The sequence below is a fragment of the Moschus berezovskii genome, chromosome 8 (genome assembly GCF_049115385.1).
Source record: "Moschus berezovskii isolate FMDL1 chromosome 8, NW_MosBer_1.0, whole genome shotgun sequence".
Lineage (NCBI taxonomy): Eukaryota > Metazoa > Chordata > Mammalia > Artiodactyla > Moschidae > Moschus > Moschus berezovskii.
The window spans coordinates 21,646,335-21,672,334 of NC_142467.1; positions in this window are offsets into that span (position 1 = coordinate 21,646,335).

Genomic DNA, 26,000 nt, shown 5'->3' on the forward strand with positions numbered 1-26,000 from the left:
GAACAAAACGAAGTTCATGTGGCTGAGGATACAGATAATGTATTCATGGAGGGTGAAGAAATTTTCACCAGCCATGGTGATAGTTATATTCTAGGAGGAAAAGAAGGGAAATAAAGACTGAGGAAACAGTACATTATTACATTCTGTGAAGTTGGTCGAGGTGATTTTGAAACAAAAATGTGAGAAAGAGTGTTGGGATAATAAGAATAAATGAAGAAGTACTAGAACTGCCCTCTTGGAATGGATAAAAAGGAAAATGATAAGAATACCTGTATAACTTCTTAGAAGATAAAACTGTCAGGAAGGCAAATACTTGGTTGTGAGAATCGAAGAGGGTAAGAGAGATTGCATAAAATACTGTGGGAAGCTGAAGATAAGTTTCGAAAGGGTCAAAGACAAATTTCACTGTACAGAGTGAAATAGACAATGAACCCTTTACTTAAGATGGTGACAATAGGGGAGAGAGACTGGACTCAAGTAAAAGGTGGGAGAGTTTTTCAGTCCTGAAGTGAGTTGGTGAATAAAGAATTGGGAGGAACTTAGGGATGTGAGAGTTGGACTGTGAAGATAGCTGATCGCTGAAGAATTGATGCTTTTGAGCTGTGGTGCTGGAGAAGACTCTTGAGAGTCCCTAGGACTGCAAGGAGATCCAACCAGTCCATTCTAAAGGAGATCAGTCCTGGGTGTTCATTGGAGGGACTGATGCTAAAGCTGAAACTGCAATACTTTGGCCACCTCATGCGACGAGTTGATTCACTGGAAAAGACTCAGATGCTGGGAAAGGTTGGGGGCGGGAGGAGAAGGGGATGACCGAGAATGAGATGGCTGGATGGCATCACCGACTCTACGGACATGAGTTTGAGTGAACTCCGGGAGTTACTGATGGACAGGGAGACATGGCGTGCTGTGATTCATGGGGTCGCAGAGAGTCGGATATGACTGAGCGACTGAACTGAACTGAACTGAACTGAATTGTTGCTCATGAAAGTAGGCTCCTACCCTCTCACAGATAATATAACAATACTGTGTAAATGTAATAGCTAATTATTGTTTTTGTTATTATTATTTCTATTAACTATTTAGGAGGAGAAAATGAAGGCTACTAAAGTGTATGGTCTAAATGATCAAAATGTATCATTTGTAAATAATGTTTCAAGAGCAAAGTAGAAATTCAGTTCAGTTCAATCATTGCTGCGCAATGGGAGGAGCCACCACCAGATGAGAAGCCCACACACCATGACTAGAGTATCCCCTGCTCTCTGCACCTAGAGAAAAGCCCACACAGCAACGAAGACACAACACAGCCAAAGATAAATACATTTCTTTTTAGAAAAGGTAATTTAAGCCATTAGGAGATATTTCATATCATCGAACAATGTTCTGGGACCAACGTTTGCTTTATATCTTCAAATTTTCAACTAATGAATATCTACTGTGTGTGAGTCTGAGTGTTAGTTGCTTAGTTATGTCCAACTCTTTGCAAACCCATGGCCTGTAGCCCACCAGGCCCCTCTGTCCATAGAATTCCCCAGGCAATAAAACTGGAGTGGGCTGCCATTCCATTCTCCAGGGGATCTTGCCAACCCGGGGATGGAACCTGAGTCTCCTGTACTGCAGGCAAATTCTTGACCATCTGAACCATCAAGGAAGACCCTACTGTGCATGTGAAAGTGAAAATGTTAGTCATCAGTGGTGTCCAGCTCTTTGTGATCCCATGGACTGTAGCCCGCTAGGCTCCTCTGTCCATGACATTCTCCAGGCAAGGGTACTGGAACGTTTTGCCATTCTCTTCTCCAGGGGATCTTCCCCACCCAGGGATTGAACCCAGGTATACCACATTGTTGGCAGATTCTTTACTGTCTGAGCCACCAGGGAAACCCCCTACTGTGTATATCCAGATACAAAAATATAAAAATCAAGGTTTAGTTTCTGTTTTCAAGGAGATCAGAGGGGAAATAGAGGACAGTTACAATCCAACATTTCAAAGTCAATGATAGAAATATTCACATAGTATTTTATTCTATTAGTGGGAAATAAATTTGCCTAGAATATTTCTGGGTGATGGGCTCTACTCAGTAGTAGATTTATATAATGAGAAGATCATAGAACTCCTGAATAATCTGTAGGAGCTTGAAGGCTGGATTCAGTCTTGGATCCCATGCATCCAACCTGAAATGCTGTTTCTTGTACCAACATTTGGTTAATGAGCTATCTTCATCCCTACAAAGAACATGGTCACATTTTACTAGGGGAACTATTAGGAGGACAGAAATAGTAAGCCCTTTATTTCAGTGCAGTATTCCTCAACATTCCAATGAAATGTAGAAAATAAGAGATTTTTTATTATTACATTGGAAGCAGACCTACAGGCACCCGGAGCACAAACCCTCTGAACATAAAAATGGTGGAAAGTCTTAGGGAATGAGGGAGTAGGAAAGGGAGTCAGAAGTGGACACTCCCAGCCTCAGTGGTGACATTAATAAATATTCCTTCTGACCGAGCCAGTATTCCCTTTGATTAAGCCAATGGCACTGAAAACATTTCCTGGAAAAGAGCCACCATTTTTTCTTCTGGTTTCATGGTAATAAGAATGAGAGAATCCACTGACTGTTCATTGTTTGTTGTATTTCTGAATGAATGCAAGGGCAGTCATCCTCTGTTACATGTGGGATAGGCTCTTCTTTCCTCATGAGCTGCAGAAGGAAGAATGGTGTTCACTAAAGAAACATATGCCCGTGGCTAGTCATCTGACACCACTCAATAATCAAAGGACATACAGACCTCCCTGCCTCCAGTGTTCCTGAGCCTTTGCAACTAGACACTGAAGAAAAAGGTCAGAGATAATCCAAAAGAGGCAAAGAAGAGGCTCTATCTCCTGTATCCCTGACTGCAGACTGCGTCTAAGCAAGCTTGGAGCCACCCAACACTTAACCCAAGCTATCTAATCAGCAATGGCCTTGCTAACTCACTTATTCCTACCAACACCACCATCAGTCCTGATTACCTCTGTCACATTGACTGATGGGCAATCTATCACTAACACTAATATGGCCAAAGGGACGGATTAGCTGTACTTGATTATCTGCGTAGGGAAATAATCTTCCTCTTGTAGTCTTTCAGGCTAAATCTTCTTGCAACAAGGAACTTGGCTTTGAGTCTCTATTCTCTTATAAAAATAGTTTATATTCTTTCTCAAATCAGAGAACTCCTCAGATTAAATGTCAAAATACTTTCATTTACCTACCCTTTGTATGATTTTGGCTTCATGCACCTATCAAAGGCATCCAAAAGGAAAAAAAAAAAAAATACAACTTGGAGAATGGAAAGGCAGAAAAACCTAAGAGAAAGGATCTCTTTTCCTGAAATCTGCAAGTCTCTAAAGTCTGTGCTTTAGCTTAACTCTTGGCTAACAAATACTCTCTCTACATCCAAACTAGCACTGCCAGATCATTAATTGTAAAATACTGAAGCAACCTTCAGCCATAAAGGAGACTCTAAAGAATATCTTTGAAGAAAATGTAAGAGGGAGGGTTTGCCTTACTCTTGCCAGAATATTCAACTCTTGCATTTTCCTTACATCAGAAGCCAAACCTACAAACTTTCTCTAAGGCACCAACATTTGATGCAGTGTGAAAGGATACTTATGGACGGAAAATTCCAATTTCAAGGACCCACCTCATGCGACAAGTTGACTCACTGGAAAAGACTCTGATGCTGGGAAGGATTGGGAGCGAGAGGAGAAGGGGACGACAGAGAATGAGATGGCTGGATGGCATCACCGACTCGATGGACATGAGTTTGAGTGAACTCCGGGAGTTGGTGATGGACAGGGAGGCCTGGCGTGCTGTGATTCATGGGGTCGCAAAGAGTCAGACACGACTGAGCAACTGAACTGAACTGACTGAACTGAGGTAACATTAGTTTCATAAACCCGTAAGTCTGGATGCTTCACACAGCAGGAATAAAGTTATCTTTCCTGACTTCTTCTTTCTTTAGTATAATTAGTGTCCATGCAAAGGGTTATTCTCTCTCTCTCTCTCCCTCTCTGCAGGGTTAATGAGTTCTCTGGAATGCAGAAGACATAGTCAAGGAAGGCTGGAGAACACTTTATCCCAGTTTTCTCCAAGGTGTCACCTTGATTATCTTTTACTTTTCATTAAAGCTGCTACTAAACCCCTGCAATCCCTCTCAATATTTCATCAGAATGGAACTCAGATAAACAGGCAAACTAGGAGTAGGGTTCAAAGCAAACACTCTTTTATGGGTCTGGGAAATCTTACTCCCTGGGGTGTTGGGGGATATTCAAGCTGATTAATGACATAAACTTTGAAGAGATCAATGAGTTTTGCTCCCTTCGAATAGGTTCTAGTTATCAGTATTTTTCCTTTCCTTGAACATAGATGCTTGGTGCTTATTCTTATCAGTGTGTAGAATATTTTCCAAGAAGGTATTTCAGGTATCTTTAAATCAATATATAATAAGCAAGATGATACAGTTTATATTCCACATTTGGAACAAATAAAGTATAATTATTTTTTTGGGTTTCCCAGGTGGCGCTAGTGGTAAAGAATCTACCTGCCAATGCAGGAGACACAAGACATTCTGGTTCAATCCATCAGCCAGGAAGAATGGCACCCCACTCCAGTATTCTTGCCTGGAAAATTTCATACATAGAGGAGCCTTGCCAGCTACAGTACCTAGGGTCACAAAGAGCCAGGCATGATTGAGTAACTGAACACACAATTATTTTCATAGCTCCCTGGAAAGGTAGTATTGTATTGATATACAAAGGCAAATTATTCCTGAACTATTTGTTTGAAAAGAAAAGTGACTTTCTACAATGAGATGATCAGTTTGGATTACTTGCTAGGGTACCTTTAATACTGATTCGGCATCATTCACTAAGAGATGAATCTTCTAGTCCATATTTGTGTATAGCTTATTGAAACAGTTTTAGCTTGTTCAGTAATGTAAGCTGTTATTTCTTTCTTCACCTCAAGTAGAATGGAGAAAAGCTTTAGGCTGCTCTGTTAACATAGTAAGTAAGGAAGTGAAAGTTGCTCAGTCGTGACCCACTCTTTGTGACCCCATGGACTATAGAGTCTACGGAATTCTCTAGGCCAGAATACTGGAGTGGGTAGCCATTCCCTTCTCCAGGAGATCTTCCCAACCCAGGGATTGAACCCAGGTTCCCCGCATTGCAGGCGGATTCTTTACCAGCTGAGCCACAAGGGAAGCCCAAGAATACTGGAGGGGGTAGCTTATCCCATCTACAGAGGATCTTCCTGACCCAGGAATCGAACCAGGGTCTCCTGCACTGCAAGCGGATTCTTTACCAAGTGAGCTATCAAAGATGAAAATAAAACAAGAAACTTTCCAAATGATAAGAGGTTGTAAATAAGAATTTATCTCTGATGCACTAAATAGAAATTTCATGGGGCAGAGCCTACTGCACAAGTTGAAATTAAACATAGTAAACCCTATAATATTAGCCCCATAAGTCTTCCTCTGGAGAAGTGAAGGGAGTTATCTGCTTTCTAAAAGTTAGAAATTCCTATCGTTTATTTGTGGGTTTATTTTTGTTAATAACAACCTCTAATTACTATCTCACATAAAAGGTTGAGCCATCTCCTGCTGGATTATACTATAGGTCATAACAACCTCAGCAACTCTATCTTAAGTAACAAGCTCTGATAGGAAATGTCCACAAAATTTATTACATCAGGGAAAATAATAATGTAAGAAATATACACATTCAGTTCAGTTCAGTTCAGTCACTCAGTCGTGACCGACTCTCCGCGACCCCATGAATCATAGCATGCCAGGCCTCCCTGTCCATCACCAACTCCCGGTGTTCACTCAAACCCATGTCCATAGAGTCGGTGATGCCATCCAGCTGTCTCATTCTATGTCGTCCCCTTCTCCTCCCACCCCCAATCCCTCCCAGCATCAGAGTCTTTTCCAGTGAGTGAACTCATTGCATGAGGTGGCCAAAGTATTGGAGTTTCAGCTTTAGCATCAGTCCTTCCAATGAACACCCAGGATTGATCTCCTTTAGAATGGACTGGTTGGATCTTCTTACGGTCCAAGGGACTCTCAAGAGTCTTCTCCAGCACCACAGTTCAAAAGCATCAATTCTTTGGCGATCAGCTTTCTTCACAGTCCAACTCTCATATCCATACATGACCACGGGAAAAACTTGACTAGACAGAACTTTGTTGGCAAAGTAAGCCTCCCTTAAAAATGAAAAGGGCTGAAAATCTAATAACTATTTAGGTAAGCGTCCACACACAAAAAAGAAATCAATAGTTATAGGGAGGACTAATAATCATAAGATTGTGTCCATCAGTGTTGTCTTTCAACACTTTAACTTGTGTAGGATGCTTCAGTTCAGTCTCTCAAACAAGAGCAATTGCAGTGTGAAAGAGGTCATGATAGGTTGATGACACAAATAGGATGATTTAGACCAGTGTAAACCACCCAACTGCTACTTTTCAGGTTAGTTGATGTGACAAATGTGAGATTTGCTGGTATTGATACTCTCTGAATTTCCATCTTCCTTGCAAACCGTAGCAAAGCGGTTCTTTTTTCCCAGTAACTTATCTTCTCAGATGAATAATCTAAGAAAACAAGGTTTGGAACAAAGAACATGCTTATTAACAAAAGGGAAAAAGAGTGACTATTTTCATTAAATATTGTTTATCTCTGCTGTGTCTTCACAATGGTATTATAAGGGTGCTAGCAATTGTTGCTTTAACTCATGAGATGAGTGTCTATATATAAGAATGAATCATCAGCATTTGTGAAAGACCAGTTTAAAATTTGTTATTTATTTTCGATTAAATGATTTTTGTGACAAAGATGCATGTTCAGAATCATTCCAGAGCACTGATATTTTTGGTTGGAGTTTGGTGAGAGACCACATAAAATATCTTTATCATCTAGCCACTAGTCAGACAATTACCTAGCTAATTGGTTAAATGGTTACAGTGAAATAAAATAACCTGTTCACTCTAAATCTAAAATATAGTTATTTTGATTTGCCTCCGGATTGAAAGGATTTGATGTGAATTGGTGTCTGTATTAGTATGCTAGGGCTGTTGTAACAAAATACCACATACGAGGTAGTTTAAACAGCATAGTTGTTCCCTCACAGTTCCGAAAGCTGGAAGTTCAAGATCCAGGTATCAACAAGTTTATCTGAGGCCTCTCTGGGTGGCTGGAAACGTTCTCCACGTGTCCACATATGTTTTTTTCCTCTGTCTGTATGTCAATGTCCTAATCGTCTCTTCTTATAAAGACACCATTCAGACTGGGTTAGGTCCCAGGCTATGGACCAAATTTTAACTTCATTACCTTTTAAAAGGCTCTGTCTCCAAATTCAGACACATTCGGAGGTACTGGACATTAAATCTTTAATGCAGGCATCTTGGAGACTCATAATTCAGCCCTTTGCAGCATTTTAGGTTTAATCCCTTTTGTTAGCATGACTCTTGACTTTTTTTCAGTTTTGGTATTATGGACTTCATTTACCCATATATCCATTAATATCAACATGTTAATAAATAATGAATGTAAAACAAATAGTAGGAAGATGTAAGAGAACATTTATGTAACTTCTGGGTAAACTAGAATTTGAAACATTTACCCAATCTCTTAGAACTGCCTTAACCAACTATTTTATTACTTAGGTGCTTATACAAATAGTTATTGTAAAATTAAGTTGACTTAAATTGATTTTATTTTCTTTTGAAATTCCATTTTACATTTTGTAATAGTACTTGCGGTGATTAAAGGGCCTCTAGTGAAGAAAGCTGAGCGCTGAAGAATTGATGCTTTTGAATTGTGGTGCTGGAGAAGACTCTTGAGAGTCCTTTGGACTGCAAGGAGATCCAACCAGTCCATTCTAAAGGAGATCAATATTGGGTGTTCACTGGAAGGACTGATGCTGAAGCTGAAACTCCAATACTCTGGCCACCTCATGCAACGAGTTGACTCACTGGAAAAGAGTCTGATGCTGGGAAAGGTTGGGGGCAGGAGGAGAAGGGGACGACAGAGAATGAGATGGCTGGATGGCATCACCGACTCTGTGGACATGAGTTTGAGTGAACTCTGGGAGTTGGTGATGGACAGGGAGGCCTGGCGTGCTGTGATTCATGGGGTCACAGACTGAGTGACTGAACTGAACTGAACTGAGAGGATCTAAAAAAAAAAGAGTTGGAAGTGACTTTTTGATACAACAAATTACTGTTTGAATGAAATTGAACTTTTTCTTCTTTTTTGAGAACAAAAATATAATTTGAAAGTACCATCAGTGGAAGGATATATCCAGAAAATTTCAGAGCATGTATGTACCAATTCATGCTTATTGGAACTTCTAAAAAGTAACCAGTAGCTGTCTTTGTGAAATTGTAGTATGTTTATTAATAAAGTTTTACTTATATTTAACAATTGCCAGAGGCTTCTCCAGCTTCCCAAGATCTCATCCATAACTGAAGTATATCAAGTCTAGAGTAAAATCTGGTATCTCCTTCATAACACATAGCCTAACATGCCTATCCCATTTAGAAAGGAATGTGAGAAAAATACAGACACACATTATGTTATCTGAAATTTCATCTAGTCCAAAGGATTGCTTATTGTTAGTGGTAAAGAGCCTGCCTGCCAACGCAGGCAGACATAAGAGATGTGGGTTTGATCACTGGGTTGGGAAGATGCAGTCCAGTATTCTTGCCTGGAGAATCCCATGGACAGAGAGCCTGGTGGACTACAGTCTGTGAGGTCACAAAGAGTTGGACACAATGGAATGATGGAGCACAGAGTACAGGCGAAAGAAGAAATGTAGTTCCCCAAAACCAGAAATAAAAGGACTGTGCTTTATGCAGGATGAGAGAGAAAGAGTCCCTCTCTTACCTCTCACAGCTGCTATTCTACATGTGTCCATTGGTAGAAGGAGGGCGTCTAGGGGTTTCAACAGGCAGAATCTTACCACCTGGGAGACAGACACACTTGAATAAGTATAGATATGTATAGATTTCTGGAGGTGTCCAATGACTCTTGATGTGCGATCCCTCCTGCTTTTCCCTTTAGACCAAGTTCAAAACAGAGCACAAAGGTCTAGAGGGAGACGGCTGGGTTATCAAAACTCATTTCTCAAAGCTGTAGATCAAGACTGTATGTTGGTGATTTTATGAAGATTAGTTGCTATCAATTGCCACTCAAACTTTCCACTTCAGAAGACTGAGAACAAGTATATTCATTTAAAATTTTATTTAGCTCAATATTTCATGGTAATTAAACTGCTGATTTTGATGTGTAAAAATGACAAAAGTTTTAAACAACTATCTGATAGATTCTGTAAATGCTGATCATTTATTTGAATGACTTAAAATAATAGGTGTTTAATAAATTGGGTTGAATGGAAATAAATGAACAATTCACAATAAAATATTACCTTTCCTTCAGCAGCAGTTTCCTATTCCTTAAGCCTGAGTTTTATAGGTACTGAAACCTGTTTTATTATTTGTTTCCTTTTAGTAACCTCTTTGCCTAGAAAATCCCATGGATGGAGGAGCCTGGTAGGCTGCAGTCCGTGGGGTCGCTAAGGGTCGGACACGAATGAGCGACTTCACTTTCACTTTTCACTTTCCACTTTCACACACTGGAGAAGGAAATGGCAACCCACTCCAGTGTTCTTGCCTGGAGAATCCCAGGGACGGGGGAGCCTGGTGGGCTTCCATCTATGGGGCCACACAGAGTCGGACACGACTGAAGTGACTTAGCAGCAGCAGCAGCAGTAACCTCTTACAGTTTTAAGATGAGGTGCTGCTATTTAACAGATCTAAATCTAAAAGACAGTAGAAGACCACAGGTTTTGCGGTTGTAGTGACTTACTTGAAACTCACCTCCACCACTTAGTTTGATGAAACTTTGGTGCTTCAGATTTTCCAAGGGTGTATAATGCAAGTGATAACAGTATTGGAGGGTTACAGGCATTAAAGTATGCAAAGAACTTAGAACAATGTCTGGCACATTAAAGATGTTAGTTTTGATGCACACCCCAATAGACTGAAGCAGAACTCTTCTTGTATCCATAACTATCATCCCTACTCTTGACTAGGTGATTTCTTGACTGCTTCTGGGGAAACTTAGGGTTTGAACTAAAAGAGAGACAGAGCAACAAATATAATTTTCATTGAAATAATCTAAGACAAATTAGTCTTACACACTGCTGAGATATACCTAATGATTAGTCCCCAGGCTGATCCATCATCAGTAGTTTGCAGCTAGTTTGTTCCTCACCCTAGAGTAAAGCTGAAGGCACTTCTTTCTTTAACAAACTAGACATTAATTAAAGTAAGCAGGGGACTAGAGGGTATAATTGCTATTGTAAAGTATAATGAATGTTAGAAAAGCAGTGAGATTACTAATAAAATAATACAGTTCTTCTTCCTAAAAGATAAAATAGAAGAACATCTCTGTATGAAGAAATGTACTTAAAGTCATATTAGGAAAGAAAAAGAATTAATGAAATCATGGTCTCTCTTTCTAGCTATTTGATGATCAAACTAGAGAAAACTTTAGAGCAAACCTTGTCTTATTTTCAGAAATTTGGCAGGGTACCTCTCAGATTCACTTAAGTCGATACCTTGCTTTCTCTCCGAATTGCATAGCACTTCCATTGTATTTTTTTTTTTTTGGCTCACTTCCTGGGTGTCCCATTAGTACTGCCTGCTTCTTAATTTCCTTTTTTTTTTTCAATATCAGTTCATTTGCCTATACTCAAAATATCAGTCTTGATTTATTCCTTAATCCTCATATGCAATAAGTCACTAGTCAACTTGTTTGACACCATAATAGCTCTAAATGAATTTCTTTCTGTACGTTCCTCTATATATTGTGATATTATAGTTAGAAATTTGTTCTCTAGAATTAAGTAATCCGCGTGTAAAGTCCAAATTTGGCATTTGATTTTAGGTCAGTTCCTCATTTGTAAAAGCAGAATGAAAATAATAGTATCTCCATAAGTGACTGCGTATTAATGATTTTGTACACATAAGGGACTTGATACACTGCCTGCTTCAGAAGGCCTCAATACATGATGGCTCTCCTTGTCTCTATTGTTGTTTCAATTGTCACTGCTCTAGTCAATTCTCTACCGCTTCTTTTCTGAATCACAGCAGTAAGCTATCCACCTTCAGTCTTTCTCATCATGAATTATGCCATGCAATATCACCAGATTAATCTTTTGACCCCATAATGCTTTCCAGGTGACTCTCTGTCCCCCAAAAGCCAAACTGCGTGTCTTGATATAATCCTCTGCATTCTTCCTCCCTTCTGCAGCATGTTCTTACCCTATTCTTAAACTCTTAACCTGACATCTTAATTGGTGTGTATAGCATTTCCTGAATGTGCTAGATGTCTTCGTGCTTTTGTACATTGTTTTTTTCTGTGATTTCTGTTTGGATGATTTTTCAGTTCAGTTCAGTTGCTCAGTCGTGTCCGACTCTCCGCGACCCCATGAATCACAGCACGCCAGGCCTCCCTGTCCATCACCAACTCCCGGAGTTCACTCGAACTCATGTCCACAGAGTTGGTGATGCCATCCAGCCATCTCATTCTCGGTGGTCCCCTTCTCCTCCCGCCCCCAACCTTTTCCAGCATCAGAGTATTTCCAGTGAGTCAACTCATCGCATGAGGTGGCCAAAGTATTGGAGTTTCAGCTTTAGCATCAGTCCTTCCAATGAACACCCAGGATTCATCTCCCTTAGAATGGACTGGTTGGATCTCCTTGTGGTACAAGGGACTCTCAAGAGTCTTCTCCAACACCACAGTTCAAAAGCATCAATTCTTCGGCCATCAGCTTTCTTCACAGTCTAACTCTCACATCCATACATGACCATGGGAAAAACCATAGCCTTGACTAGATGGACCTTTGTTGGCAAAGTAATGTCTCTGCTTTTTAATATATTATCAAGGTAGGTCATAACTTTCCTTCCAAGGAGCAAGCGTCAGATGATTTTTAGCCATTGGCAATTGATGATATTTATTAATTCTTTAAGTGCTACATCAGAATAGCTCATCTTTCATTGAACTGACTTGGGATTCAAAATCAGATGTGACTTCTTTCATTTGATCTTTTGTAACATTCTGTACATCCCTTGGATTGCTTATCTTTTTCATTATGCATCATATACTGTAGTTGTGGTTGTACTGGTCATTTTTTTCTGACTCCAAAGTAAGCTTCAAATGGATGTATCCTAAGTTCCTAAATATTTTTTGACCACCTAGATTGGTGATTCATAGAATGTAGAGAGGGTACCAGTGATGGCATGAAAGATAGTTTTAGGTAGTGCACAGTTAATGTATTCAATAACGTTCATCACATAGTAAGAAATATTAGTATATTGCTTTAAAAATCCTTGTGGTTACATTGAGAAAAAGTTCCTTATATATGGTGGTATCCCTAAAACCTCTTTAGTTCACTATTAAATTTTTAAATAAAATTGAATAAGTTTCAGAATCTTCAGAAATCAGCCATGTCTAATTAGCAGTTCAACAGTTTTGTTTTCATTATATATATTTTTCTACATAATAAGCCATACTGACTAAATTACATTATATCTAATGTGGGGATTTGGCACAGCAACCAATGGCAATCTAACAATGTCTAAATGTTGCCATGTAACTTTATCAGAGTGCTCTGCTCTGGTGAACCTTGAGCAGGTATTTGGGGATTCTCCCATTCCATGTGCTTCAGAAGAGAGTTCTTGTAAAGGCAGGAATGGGGAGGCACTAATTCCTATCTTTAATTACCAATAGAAATAATCCAATAGTCTTTACCATTATCTTTTTCATCAACTGAAGTTTCCAGACTGGTCTTCACACCACTCTTTACATGGAGATTGATTCCTTTTAGCCTCTTCTAAATAAAAAACTATGTCAATTCAATGCATTGGGAGACAGTCTTAAATTAATGTTAAAATTCTCAGGATTTTCTTTATGCTGCTTGTAGAAACCCTGAGAATGACTGAAGGAGTCTTATCTTCCTTTGCAGGGAGTTGACTGCAATGAGGTTGTTTGCCACCAAAAAGAAGATTGTTATTTCTATGGACTGAACTGTGTTCCCCCAAAATCGAGGTGTTGAGCTCTCACCGTCAGTGTCATGGTGTTCGGGTCAGATGAGGTCATGAGGTTTGGGCTCTCATGATGGTGTGAGTGGCCTAATAAGAGTCAGTAAAAGTCATTAAGAAAGGCAATGCCAAAGAATGCTCAAATTACCTCACAATTGCACTCATCTCACACACTAGCAAAGTAGTGCTCAAAATTCTCCAAGCCAGGCTTCAACAGTATGTGAACCATGAACTTCCAGATTTTCAAGCTGGGTTTAGAAAAGGCAGAGGAACCAGAGATCAAATTGCCAACATCTGCTGGATCATCGAAAAAGCAAGATTTCCAGAAAAACATCTACTTCTGCTTTATTGACTATGCCAAAGTCTTTGACTGTGTGGATCACAACAAGCTGTGGAAAATTCTTCAAGAGATGGGAATACCAGATCACCTGACCTGCCTCCTGAGAAATCTGTATTCAGGTCAAGAAGCAACAGTTAGAACTGGACATGGAACAACAGAATGGTTCCAAATCGGAAAAGGAGTACATCATGGCTGTATTTTGTCACCCTGCTCATTTAACTTATATGCAGAGTTCTTCTTCTTCTTCAGCCGCTCAGTCGTGTCTGACTCTCCGCGACCCCATGAATCACAGCACGCCAGGCCTCCCTGTCCATCACCAACTCCCAGAGTTCACTCAAACTCATGTCCACAGAGTTGGTGATGCCATCCAGCCATCTCATTCTCGGTCGTCCCCTTCTCCTCCCGCCTCCAACCTTTCCCAGCATATGCAGAGTACATCATGTGAAATGTTGGGCTGGCTGAAGCAGAAGCTGGAATGAAGATTGCTGGGAGAAATATCAATAACCTCAGATATGCAGATGACACCACGCTTATGCCAGAAAGCTAAAAGAAACAAAAGAGCCTCTTCATGAAAGTGAAAGAGGAGAGTGAAAAAGCTGGCTTAAAACTCAACATCCAGAAAACTAAGATCATGGCATCCGGTCCCATCACTTCATGGCAAATAGATGGGGAAACAATGGAAACAGTGACTGACTATATTTTTAGCGGCTCCATAATCACTGCAGATGGTGACTACAGCCATGAAATTAAAAGACACCTGCTCCTTGGAATAAAAGCTATGACCAACCTGGACAGCATATTAAAAAGCAGAGACATTGCTAAAAAAAGGTCCGTCTAGTCAAAGCTATGGTTTTTCCACTAGTCATGTATGGATGCAAGAGTTGCACTATAGAGATGAGCACCGAAGAACTGATGCTTTTGAACTGTGGTGTTGGAGAAGACTCTTGAGAGTCCCTTGCACTGCAAAAAGATCCAACCAGTCCATCCTAAAGGAAATCAGTCCTGAATGTTCATTGGAAAGATCGATTCTGAAGCTGAAACTCCAATACTTTGGCACCTGATGTGAAGGACTGACTCATTTGAAAAGACCCTAATGCTGGGAAAGATTGAAGGTGGGAGGAGACGAGAATAACAGATGATGAGATGGTTGGACAGCATCACCGACTCGACGTAAGTTTGAGTATACTCCAGGAGTTGGTGATGGACAGGGAAGCCTGGCGTGCTGCAGTCCATGGTGTCGCAAAGAGTCGGTCGTGACTGAGCGACTGAGCTGAACTGAAGAAGAGTCATCAGAGAGTTTGCTTTCGTTTACCACGTGAGGGCACAGGGAGAAGATGATCATCTGCAAACCAGGAATGGCATCCTTGCCAGAACCCAGTCATGCTGGCACCTGGATCTCAGAATTTCAACCTGAAGAACTTTAAGAAAATTAGTAAATTTCTGTCGTTAAAGTCACTCAGTCTACAATTTTTCTATTTTGACAGACTGACCAGACTAATATAATAATGTAACTTTCCATATTTTTATCAAAAGATGAATAGATCATGTCTTGCTGTAAGAGCAAGGGACATTTCACAGCTCCTTTGGAAAATGTGCTGCTATCATGATTCCTCCGTCACCACTTCCAGCAGTTGCATACACAGTTAGAACAGTGCTGGCTGTTCTTACAGCCTTCATAGAGGAAGTCAATTAATGCCCTAAGGAACATAGCCAAAGAATATTTGCCTGTTCCCAAAAGAAGAGAACATAGCTTCTGAAAAACCTATGCAAGCATCTGAAAGAGCATACAGTACTTAAATTAGGAGACATTTCTACTAAATACTGACAATGATATTGAAGACCTGAGCACAAAGGAACCAATGTGACATCATCTTATATTTTAAGACTTAAGCTGATACATCTGAGTGGATAAAATAGCCTATGAAAAGGTCATTTGAACTTAGGTTTTAGTGATTCTTTCTAAAAATTATTTGGAAAACTTCTTACATAATATGAGGAATTGGTTCTCTTTTTGTCTTCATCCATTCTGTCACCTGAAAGAGTCAGCCATTGTTCATCATGAAAACACCATGAGTCATACCTGTATCACAGAAGATCATGATTATCCAGTGACTAAAGATGCCTGGAGAATCCCAAGGATGGGGGAGCCTGGTGGGCTTCCGTCTTTGGGGTCACACAGAGTCAGACACGACTGAAGTGACTTAGAAGAAGAAGAAGAAGAAGAAGAAAGATGTCAAAGGAAAGGCTAGGTCCTTTGCTGACATGTTTCTTCCTGGAAGATCTAGCATCTTTCTTCATGTCATTAAGCTACCTATCACTCTATTACCTTTGACTCTGTTAATCTTATTCTACCACTACCTGTTTTATTTAGAAAACGTACAGAAATAAACAGGAACAACAGCAAAAAAGTGTTTTAACACTGATGTTTGTCTAGGAATTAAAAGTAGTTAGCCAAACAAGTATTTAGATATTTCTTCATTAATGTCAAACTCTTCAAAAATTCTACCTTTAATAAATTATTTGAGTAAATGGAGAGCAAATATATATAAAAGTTAATTTATATATACTAACAAGAAATCAGTTTTTTTCACATTTGTTTTACCATTAAAAGAAACATCCTTAAAAATGTTTAACCAAGAATTACTGCTACCAACTATTAGCCAAAATATAATTTTAGATAATATGTACGGGAAATACAAAGCAAGTCCAAATTCTTATGTTAGTTATAGACATTATAAAAGATTTGTATGTGTATTAGTGCTGACTTGATATTTGTGATTAGAAACACTTATTTACATTCCGAATAGAAAGTAAAAATAGAAGGAAGAATGACATCAGCAAAATGACTGAGTAAGACATCCCTGGTGTGATCTGCCTCAATAACAGTGATTTTGCATCAGTCCACAGATTAAAGTACCTTCATGGGAGCTTTGAGATCTAGGCAGGAAATAATGACATGGAATATATAGGAAATGCTTTAGAATCCTACCTATATAACCTGTTATAACTAATATGTGAATTCAGTAAAGTTACAGAATATAAAACCAACATTTAAAAATTAGTCACATTTCTGTGCACTAACAACAAAATATCTGAAAAAGCAATAAAGCAAACCCATTTATAATAACTTTAAAACAATAAAAATACTTAGGGATAAGTTTATTAAACAAGATAGTGAAAGATCTGTATACTGAAAACTATAAGACATTGATGAAAGAGATAGAAGTCACAAATACAGCAAAAATATCCCTGGATGAGGAAGAATTAACATCACTAAACATCCATACTATCCAAATCTGTCTGAAGTTTCAGTGGTCAAAGAATACAAACTTCCAGTTAAAAGATGAATAATTTCTGGGAGCCAGCTATTGAGTATATGACCGTGGTTAACAATACTGTATTATACTCTTGGGGCTTCCCAGGTGGCTCAGTGGTAAAGAATCTGCCTGCCAATGCAGGAGACACATATTTGATACTTGGGTCAGAAAGATCTGAAGAAGGAAATGGCAACCCACTCCAGTATTCTTGCCTGGAGAATTCCATGGACAAAGGAACCTGGCAGGTTACAGTCCAAGGGGTCACAAAAGAGTCAAACATGACTTAGCTTCTAAGCAACAACAACAATTGCAAACTTGAAAGCTGCTGAGGGAGTAAATATTGAATGTTCACACTACAAAAAGTTAATTGTAATTATGTGAGGTGTTGGATATGTTAACTAACCTTATTACGGTAGTCATTTCACAATATGTATGTCTCAACTCATTATATACCTTAAACCTATACAGTGTTAATATGTCTATTATATCTCAATAAAGCTGGAAAAAATAATGGGAATAATTTTTTCAAGGCACAGATCAGATGTAGGATCTGGGGATCTATTCATGGTTGGGACACTTTGAGATCCCCTACTCTGTTTGTTCTTTCTCTCCACTAAGAAGTTTGCTGGAGACTTTCCCCAGCATTTTGAGATCACAGAGTGTGACACAAGGGACTAAAATTAGAAAGTCAGATGGAATTATGTTTATTTTTTTTCTTATGGGTATTAAGGAGAATTGGTTCACCCAAAAAGCAGACCAAAACTAGTAAACGCAGACTCTATGTGTCAGTTAACAGAAAATAAGGTTGCTTAAAAAAATGACAAATTATTTCTAACCAAAAAATTAAGTCTGATGGGAGTAACTTGAGTGTCTAATGCATCACGTGACAGCTGCCACTGAAGCTAATCTTTAGAATCTAACAGAATTTTGGAAGCATTTCTCTGATGAGCATTAGTTGTGTTAGTTGAAGTGGAAACATTGTCTAATGGCAACCATCTCTTTTAACACCATAAACACAACCTAAAATGGCATGTTAGACCAATCCAGAAGCCAAGGAATGTAAAATCTAAGTTATTTCTATTTTTTGCCCACAAGCAACTTTTAAGAGCTGGCAGTTGGTATTTCAAAGCCTTACTGGTTTTTTGTTGTAGCTGTTTTGTTTTGTTTTCTGTATTGGTTGATTTTGAACACTGAGGTTATAATTTTATTTTACTATTAATAAGAAAAGTGATCTGACTTAAGGTTAAAGGTAATATGTTTTTTATTCTACTTTTACAATGCTTAACATGTCACACCTAGCAACAAGAACATCACATGTACTTTTCAATGGGCAGAATTTTTCAACCAAAGCAGAAATGGCAGAAGCATTTCACCACAGAAAATTCCCTAAGAAGAGGCTAAATTATGAGGAATCTTCATCTAAAATCACACCAGTGTTCTCAAACTATAGGACACTTGCTAATAGTTATATTCATTAATTTTATCTCCTTTGGTTCATTAATTTTATGTTGTTGACTGTGAAAATGACAGTGTGCTTCCAGCCTGAAGATTATAAGACTTCCTTTGCAATTTTTTTCATTATCACACTGGTCCAAATTAGATTAAACTACATGGCACATGAGCAAAACTAAGTAAATAAAGTTTGTGTTTTATGAATGAACCAAACGGGTGACCAATTAAAAAGAAAAAGGCACTAAAATGTCTTCTTTGGGGAAATATGTTGCCCTGTTCGTTATGAGGCTGCAGTCAGGGGCAACAGGACTGATGTTTGATAATGATCCCATTCAGATCATGGGAGATTATCTGTAATAATATCCCGTTTTATGCACCAAGAAATAGGGTTAGGGCAAGTTAGAAAAATCATTAGTCAAGAGCATATTTTGCTAAAGATGGAGATCTTTGGGCTCACAATATCATTTTCTTCATGTCCTTTTCAAGCCCGTGTCTGTCTATGGAGGAAAAATGTGTATCTTCCCCATAAGACAATGACAGAAATAGGCTGTGGATATGCTTCCATGTCCAGTCAGCAGCAATATGCATAGTAATATGTGGCACAGCTTGTGTAATGAAGTTCCCAGCATGCAGTCTGGAAAGGTATCCTCCAGTGTGTAAGGGTGATTTATTTCCTCTGTCAAGAGGCAGGACAGCCAGGACTTGTCCTTCCCTACTGTACCTGCAGAAATACTCTGTCATCTTGGGAAGTGGTAATGGGTTCCACGAAAGCTGTACAGGGGCATTGTTTTGAACCCTTCATTTGGGCTTTGTCCCATGCCTTTTAATTCTGTGACTGAAACATTAATGGGGATTTCTTCAAAAACAATGCAATCTCTAGTGCAAAGGGCTACCATGTCATACTATTGCCTTGCACACAGTATTTAGGATGATGAATAAAAACACTTTTGCTGTGGTAGAAGTATATAGAAAATGAGAGTAAACAGCTTTGTATATAATGTAACAATTTTGTAGTCAGTGTATAAGAAAAATAAGATTTGTGTTTGCTCCTTAAAATTATTGGTCAGTGCATTTACATAAACACGATTTCTAGTACTAAAATGTAGCTATTAACTATACAGTTCTTCTATTTAGATTAGATTTTAATCTTGAATTTTAATTTCCTTTGGACCTTTTAAGAGATAGAGCAGTTTGTCTAATGATACCTCTTTTTCCAAGTCAGAGCTTTATTTTTAAATAAAGAAAACTAAGTAAATGCAATGTAAACTAAATAATTCTTCTTTATCATCTCTAATTATACTAATCATTAAATAGCAAAACATGTTTTATTTTTCAGAAGATCAGAAAATCAAGAAAATAAAACTTAACAGCAAATATCCTAGTATTGGAATAAGTTATTTGTTACCAAGATTTTTAATACAAATGTTTTTTGTAAATGCTTTATATTATGCATTTCGTCATCTAATTTTTATTTTAAAAACATTCACTAATTGCTTTTAGAAAATACATCTTACATTATGTACTGCTAGCATTTCAAAAACATGCATCTTGAAGTCTTAGTAAGAATTTAATTTGGGCAACTAACCAGTGGAAATGGGTGTGATTTGTCTATAGATAAAATGTTTAGCAGAGCTGAAAGCCTAACATAGGTGTAAACAATTTTCCAAAGAAAGAAGAAAAATACAAAATTTGTCTTAATGTTCAATTCAGGTAATTCTGATGAAAAGTTCACTTGAGACTTAACTTCTAATGCGCTTATCTTAGAAAAGCATGGTAGTTATTTGGCCAAATTCACTGAAGGATCATAACTTTGCAGGTCAGATCTTAGATGGCATGTGCTTGGGTTTAGACTCAGTTGCATCAGCAATCTCACCACTTTCTATCTGCATGCTACTGCTGCTGCTAAGTCGCTTCAGTTGGAAGCCCACCAGGCTCTCCCGTCCCTGGGATTCTCCAGGCAAGAACACTGGAGTGGGTTGCCATTTCCTTCTCCAATGCATGAAAGTCAGAAGTGAAACGGAGGTCGCTCAGTCATGTCTGACTCTTAGTGACCCCATGGACTGCATCCTACCAGGCTCCTCCGCCCATGGGATTTTCCAGGCAAGAGTACTGGAGTGGGTTGCCATTGCCTTCTCTATCCTATCTGCATAGCTGTAGACAAGTCACCTATGTCAGACTCTTTATCTGTAGCACAGGGGTAATAATTTCTCGGTTGTAATCATCCATAATGTTTTACCAAGTTAAATTAATTCTATAGAAGTTTTGGCACAGCAACTGGTACTGAGTAAGTGAGTTTGGTATATATACCACATTCAATAAGCATTTCTATGTCACTTCAAATTCTGCTACACAGCATTTCTATACTTTCCAGTTTGGCCACTAGAATGTTTTGCTTTCTATGGATTCAGAGTCTAAGCCCTAACTTCTGCAGAACTACCGTGGGGATCACTTTGATCTTTCTCTAATGTTCTTTCAGGCATTTTAATCTACTAGTATTTTATTCTATCTTCAACAATGATTTACTACTTAGCATGTAGGGCTTGAAAGCAAACCGTTTCAAAGATTAATTCAGATCCTTCCATTTGGACAGCTCAGTGTTCTTGCCTGGAGAATCCCAGGGACGGGGGAGCCTGGTGGGCTGCCGTCAATAGGGTCACACAGAGTCAGACACGACTGAAGTGACTTAGCAGCAGCAGCAGCAGCAGCCATTGTCTTTGAATTACATATTGTTGTTGTTATTTGGTTGCTAAATCGTGTCCTACTCTTTGTGACCCTGTGGACAACAGCCTGTCAGGCTCTTCTGTCCGTGGGATTATCACCTGCAAGAATACTGGAATGGGTTGTCGTTTCCTTCTCCAGGGGATCTTCCTGACCTAGGTAGCAAACCCATGTGTCCTGCAGTGGCAGGTAGATTCTTCACCACTGAACAACCAGGGGAGCCCTGAAAGGCAATGCCAAAGAATGCTCAAACTACCGCACAATTGCACTCATCTTCACACGCTAGTAAAGTCATGCTCAAAATTCTCCAAGCCAGGCTTCAGCAGTATGTAAACCGTGAACTCCCAGATGTTCAAGCAGGTTTTAGAAAAGGCAGAGGCACCAGAGATCAAATTGCCAACATCCGCTGGATCATGGAGAAAGCAAGAGAGTTTCAGAAAAACATCTATTTCTGCTTCATTGACTATGCCAAAGCCTTTGACTGTGTCGATCACAATAAACTGTGGAACATTCTGAAAGAGATGGGAATACCAGACCACCTGACCTGCCTCTTGAGAAACCTGTATGCAGGTCAGGAAGCAACAGTTAGAACTGGACATGGAACAACAGACTGGTTCCAAATAGGAAAAGGTGTACGTCAAGGTTGTATATTGTCACCTTGCTTATTTAACTTATATGCAGAGTACATCATGAGGAACGCTGGGCTGGAAGAAGCACAAGCTGGAATCAAGATTGCTGGGAGAAATATCAATAACCTCAGATATGCAGATGACACTACCCTTATGGCAGAAAGTGAAGAGGAACTCAAAAGCTTCTTGATGAAAGTGAAAGAGGAGAGTGAAAAGGTTGGCTTGAAGCTCAACATTCAGAAAACAAAGATCATGGCATCTGGTCCCATCACTTCATGGGAAATAGATGGGGAAACAGTGGAAACAGTGTCAGACTTTATTTTTTTGGGCTCCAAAATCACTGCAGATGCTGATTGCAGCCATGAAATTAAGAGACGCTTACTCCTTGGAAGGAAAGTTATGACCAACCTTGATAGTATATTAAAAAGCAGAGACATTACTTTGCCAACCAAGGTCCGTCTAGTCAAGGCAATGGTTTTTCCCGTGGTCATGTATGGATGTGAGAGTTGGACTGTGAAGAAGGCTGATCGCTGAAGAATCGATGCTTTTGAACTGTGGTGTTGGAGAACACTCTTGAGAGTCCCTTATACTGCAAGGAGATCCAACCAGTCCATTCTAAAGGAGATCAATCCTGGGTGTTCATTGGAAGGACTGATGCTAAAGCTGAAACTGCAATACTTTGGCCACCTCATGCGACAACTTGACTCACTGGAAAAGACTCTGATGCTGGGAAAGGTTGGGGGCGGGAGGAGAAGGGGACGACGGAAAATGAGATGGCTGGATGGCATCACCGACTCTGTGGACATGAGTTTGAGTGTACTCCAGGAGTTGGTGATGGACAGGGAGGCCTGGCATGCTGTGATTCATGGGGTCGCGGAGAGTCGGACACGACTGAGTGACTGAACTGAACTGAACTGAATACTTTTTTAACAGTAGTATTTTATGCCTATGCTTCTAAATAAGTTTAAATCTAAAGGGAGGATGAAGACCTGGGAAGAGCAGTGAGCTACACGTACTGAAATTTCTATCAGTGATAATAAGTATTACTCTAAAATGAAAAAGCTGAAGCATAAAACCAAGAGAAGTTTACTTTACTCTTCAGAACCTACTTTGTCTTTCTCTATACCCTTATTTCTATTGGACTATTACCTTGGCTATGAGCTTTTCACACACTAGCTCATGTATCCTTGCAATAACCATGTGAGTATTTGTTATTAACCCTACTTTAAAGGGAATCGTGTTTTGAGAGGCTGGGTAACTTTCCCAAGGTCGCAGAGTGACTAGGCAAGAACCAGAACTCAAACTGAATTTTGCCTTCAGTTCAGTTCAGTTCAGTTCAGTTTAGTCGCTCAGTCGTGACTGACTCTCCGCGACCCCATGAACCACAGCACGCCAGGCCTCCCTGTCCATCACCAACTCCCGGAGTTCACTCAAACTCATGTCCACAGAGTCGGTGATGCCATCCAGCCATCTCATTCTCCGTCGTCCCCTTCTCCTCCCGCCCCCAACCTTTCCCAGCATCAGAGTCTTTTCCAGTGAGTCAACTCGTCGCATGAGGTGGCCAAAGTATTGGAGTTTCAGCTTTAGCATCAGTCCTTCCAATGAACACCCAGGATTGATCTCCTTTACAATGGATGGTTGGATCTCCTTGCAGTACAAGGGACTCTCAAGAGTCTTCTCCAACACCATAGTTCAAAAGCATCAATTGTTCGGCGATCAGCTTTCTTCACAGTCCAACTCTCATATCCATACATGACCACGGGAAAAACTATTGCCTTGACTAGACGGACCTTGGTTTACTCCACACCAATGCTCTACTCAGCTGTAAAACACTTCTTTTTCTCTTCTTCCTTTTCCTCCTGTGACTCCTCCTCTTCTTCTTCTCTGTCTCCTTTCTTCCCTCTCTCTCACATCTTCTCCTTTAGGTAATCCTGATGTAGAATGGAAAATAAATCCATGAAAGTGAAAGTGAAGTCGTCTCCGACTCTTTTTGACCCCATGGACTGTCGCATACCAGGTTCCTCCATCCATGGGATCTTCCCGGCAAGAATATTAGAGTGAGTTGCCGTTTCCTCCCCTAGGGGAATAAATCCATACAGTGTTAAATAATCTCTGTATTCCCATTTTCTAAAAAACAATGTGTCACTATTTTATTTTGACTATTAGACCCATGCCTTTTCTCTACATCATTGACCTTCAGTAGAAATAAGCTTCTATGACTTGGTGACTTCTATTCAAATTGGGGTCAAGTTATTCTCATATGGTGAACAGAGAGATTAAGATTTAGCATTAGTAGCAAAGACAATTCTGAGTTTAGGATCTAGAAGATCATAATCAGATGTGTTGTCCAAAGTGAGATGCAAAATATCAATCAAGTTGTTACGTCAAAAGCAGGGGCCTGGGAGGACAGAGTTAGGCTGCTACCTAGGTCGGGAAAATCAGGGTTTACAATCAAGAAGACAAAAGACAATACTGTGGATCAAGATCTCATCCAAAGGAATAGCAGGGGAGAGAGAACTCTTGGAAATTTTGTATAACTTCCCTGACCCTTAGCTTTCTCATCTAAAATATGGTTATTTTTATGGTTATGGTTATAACTCCTCAAGTTAAGGAGATTGGACATGCTGCATGAAATGGACCTAACAATTCCTGACATTGATATAACACAATCAAAAGCCCTACAAGGGAAGAAAACCCTAGTGTTTTAAATATTTGATTATGACCTTGACTCATAGTTTAAAATTTTCTATCAAACAATGTTCCTGAAATATCAAAGTGTTCTGCTCAACACAGGATATCATGGCCATTCATGTGTCAGTGCCCTCCATAGGTGCATGGGTGTCTGTAATCCAAGGATTCCACATAGAGGGCACTGACATATGAATGGCCATGATATCCTATATTGAGCAGAACACGTTGATATTTCAGGAACATTGTTTGACAGAAAATTTTAAACTATGAGTCAAAGTCATAATCAAATATTTAAAACACTAGGGTTTTCTTCCCTTGTAGGGCTTTTGATTGTGTTATATGCAGGTCAGGAAGCAACAGTCAGAACTGTACATGAAACAACAGGCTGGTTCCAAATAGGAAAAGGAGTGCGTCAAGGCTGTATATTGTCACCTTGCTTATTTAACTTATATGCAGAGTACATCATGAGGAACGCTGGGCTGGAAGAAGCACAAGCTGGAATCAAGATTGCTGGGAGAAATATCAATAACCTCAGATATGCAGATGACACTACCCTTATGGCAGAAAGTGAAGAGGAACTCAAAAGCCTCTTGATGAAAGTGAAAGACGAGAGTGAAAAGGTTGGCTTGAAGCTCAACATTCAGAAAACAAAGATCATGGCATCTGGTCCCATCACTTCATGGGAAATAGATGGGGAAACAGTGGAAACAGTGTCAGACTTTATTTTTTTGGGCTCCAAAATCACTGCAGATACTGATTGCAGCCATGAAATTAAAAGACGCTTACTCCTTGGAAGGAAAGTTATGACCAACCTTGATAGTATATTAAAAAGCAGAGACATTACTTTGCCAACCAAGGTCCGTCTAGTCAAGGCTATGGTTTTTCCCGTGGTCATGTATGGATGTGAGAGTTGGACTGTGAAGAAAGCTGATCGCCGAAGAATCGATGCTTTTGAACTGTGGTGTTGGAGAAGACTCTTGAGAGTCCCTTGTACCGCAAGGAGATCTAACCAGTCCATTCTAAGGGAGATTGATCCTGGGTGTTCATTGGAAGGACTGATGCTAAAGCTGAAACTGCAATACTTTGGCCACCTCATGCGATGAGTTGACTCACTGGAAAAAACTCTGATGCTGGGAAAGGTTGGGGGCGGGAGGAGAAGGGGACGACGGAGAATGAGATGGCTGGATGGCATCACCAACTCTGTGGACATGAGTTTGAGTGAACTCCGGGAGTTGGTGATGGACAGGGAGGCCTGGCGTGCTGTGATTCATGGGGTCGCGGAGAGTCGGACACGACTGAGCGACTGAACTGAACTGATTTACATAAATGAATTAGAAGTTTTTAAATGGGGTATTTGTTGTTGTTTTTCAGTGGATAAGTCATGTCTGACTCTTTGCAAGCCCATGGACTGCAGAATGCCAGGCTTCCCTATCCTCCACTGTCTCCTGGAGTTTGCTCAAACTCATGTCTATTGAGTCAGTGATCCCATCCAAACAACTCATCCTCTGTCACCCCTTCTCCTCCTGCCCTCTATCTTTCCCAGCAACAGAGTCTTTTCCAGTGAGTTGGCTCTTTGTATCAGGTGACCAAAGTGTTGGAACTTCAGCTTCAGCATCAGTCCTTCCGATGAATATTCAGAATTGATTTCCTTTAGGATGGACTGGTTTGATCTCCTTGCCTTCCAAGGGACTCTCAAGAGTCTTCTCTGGCACCACAGTTC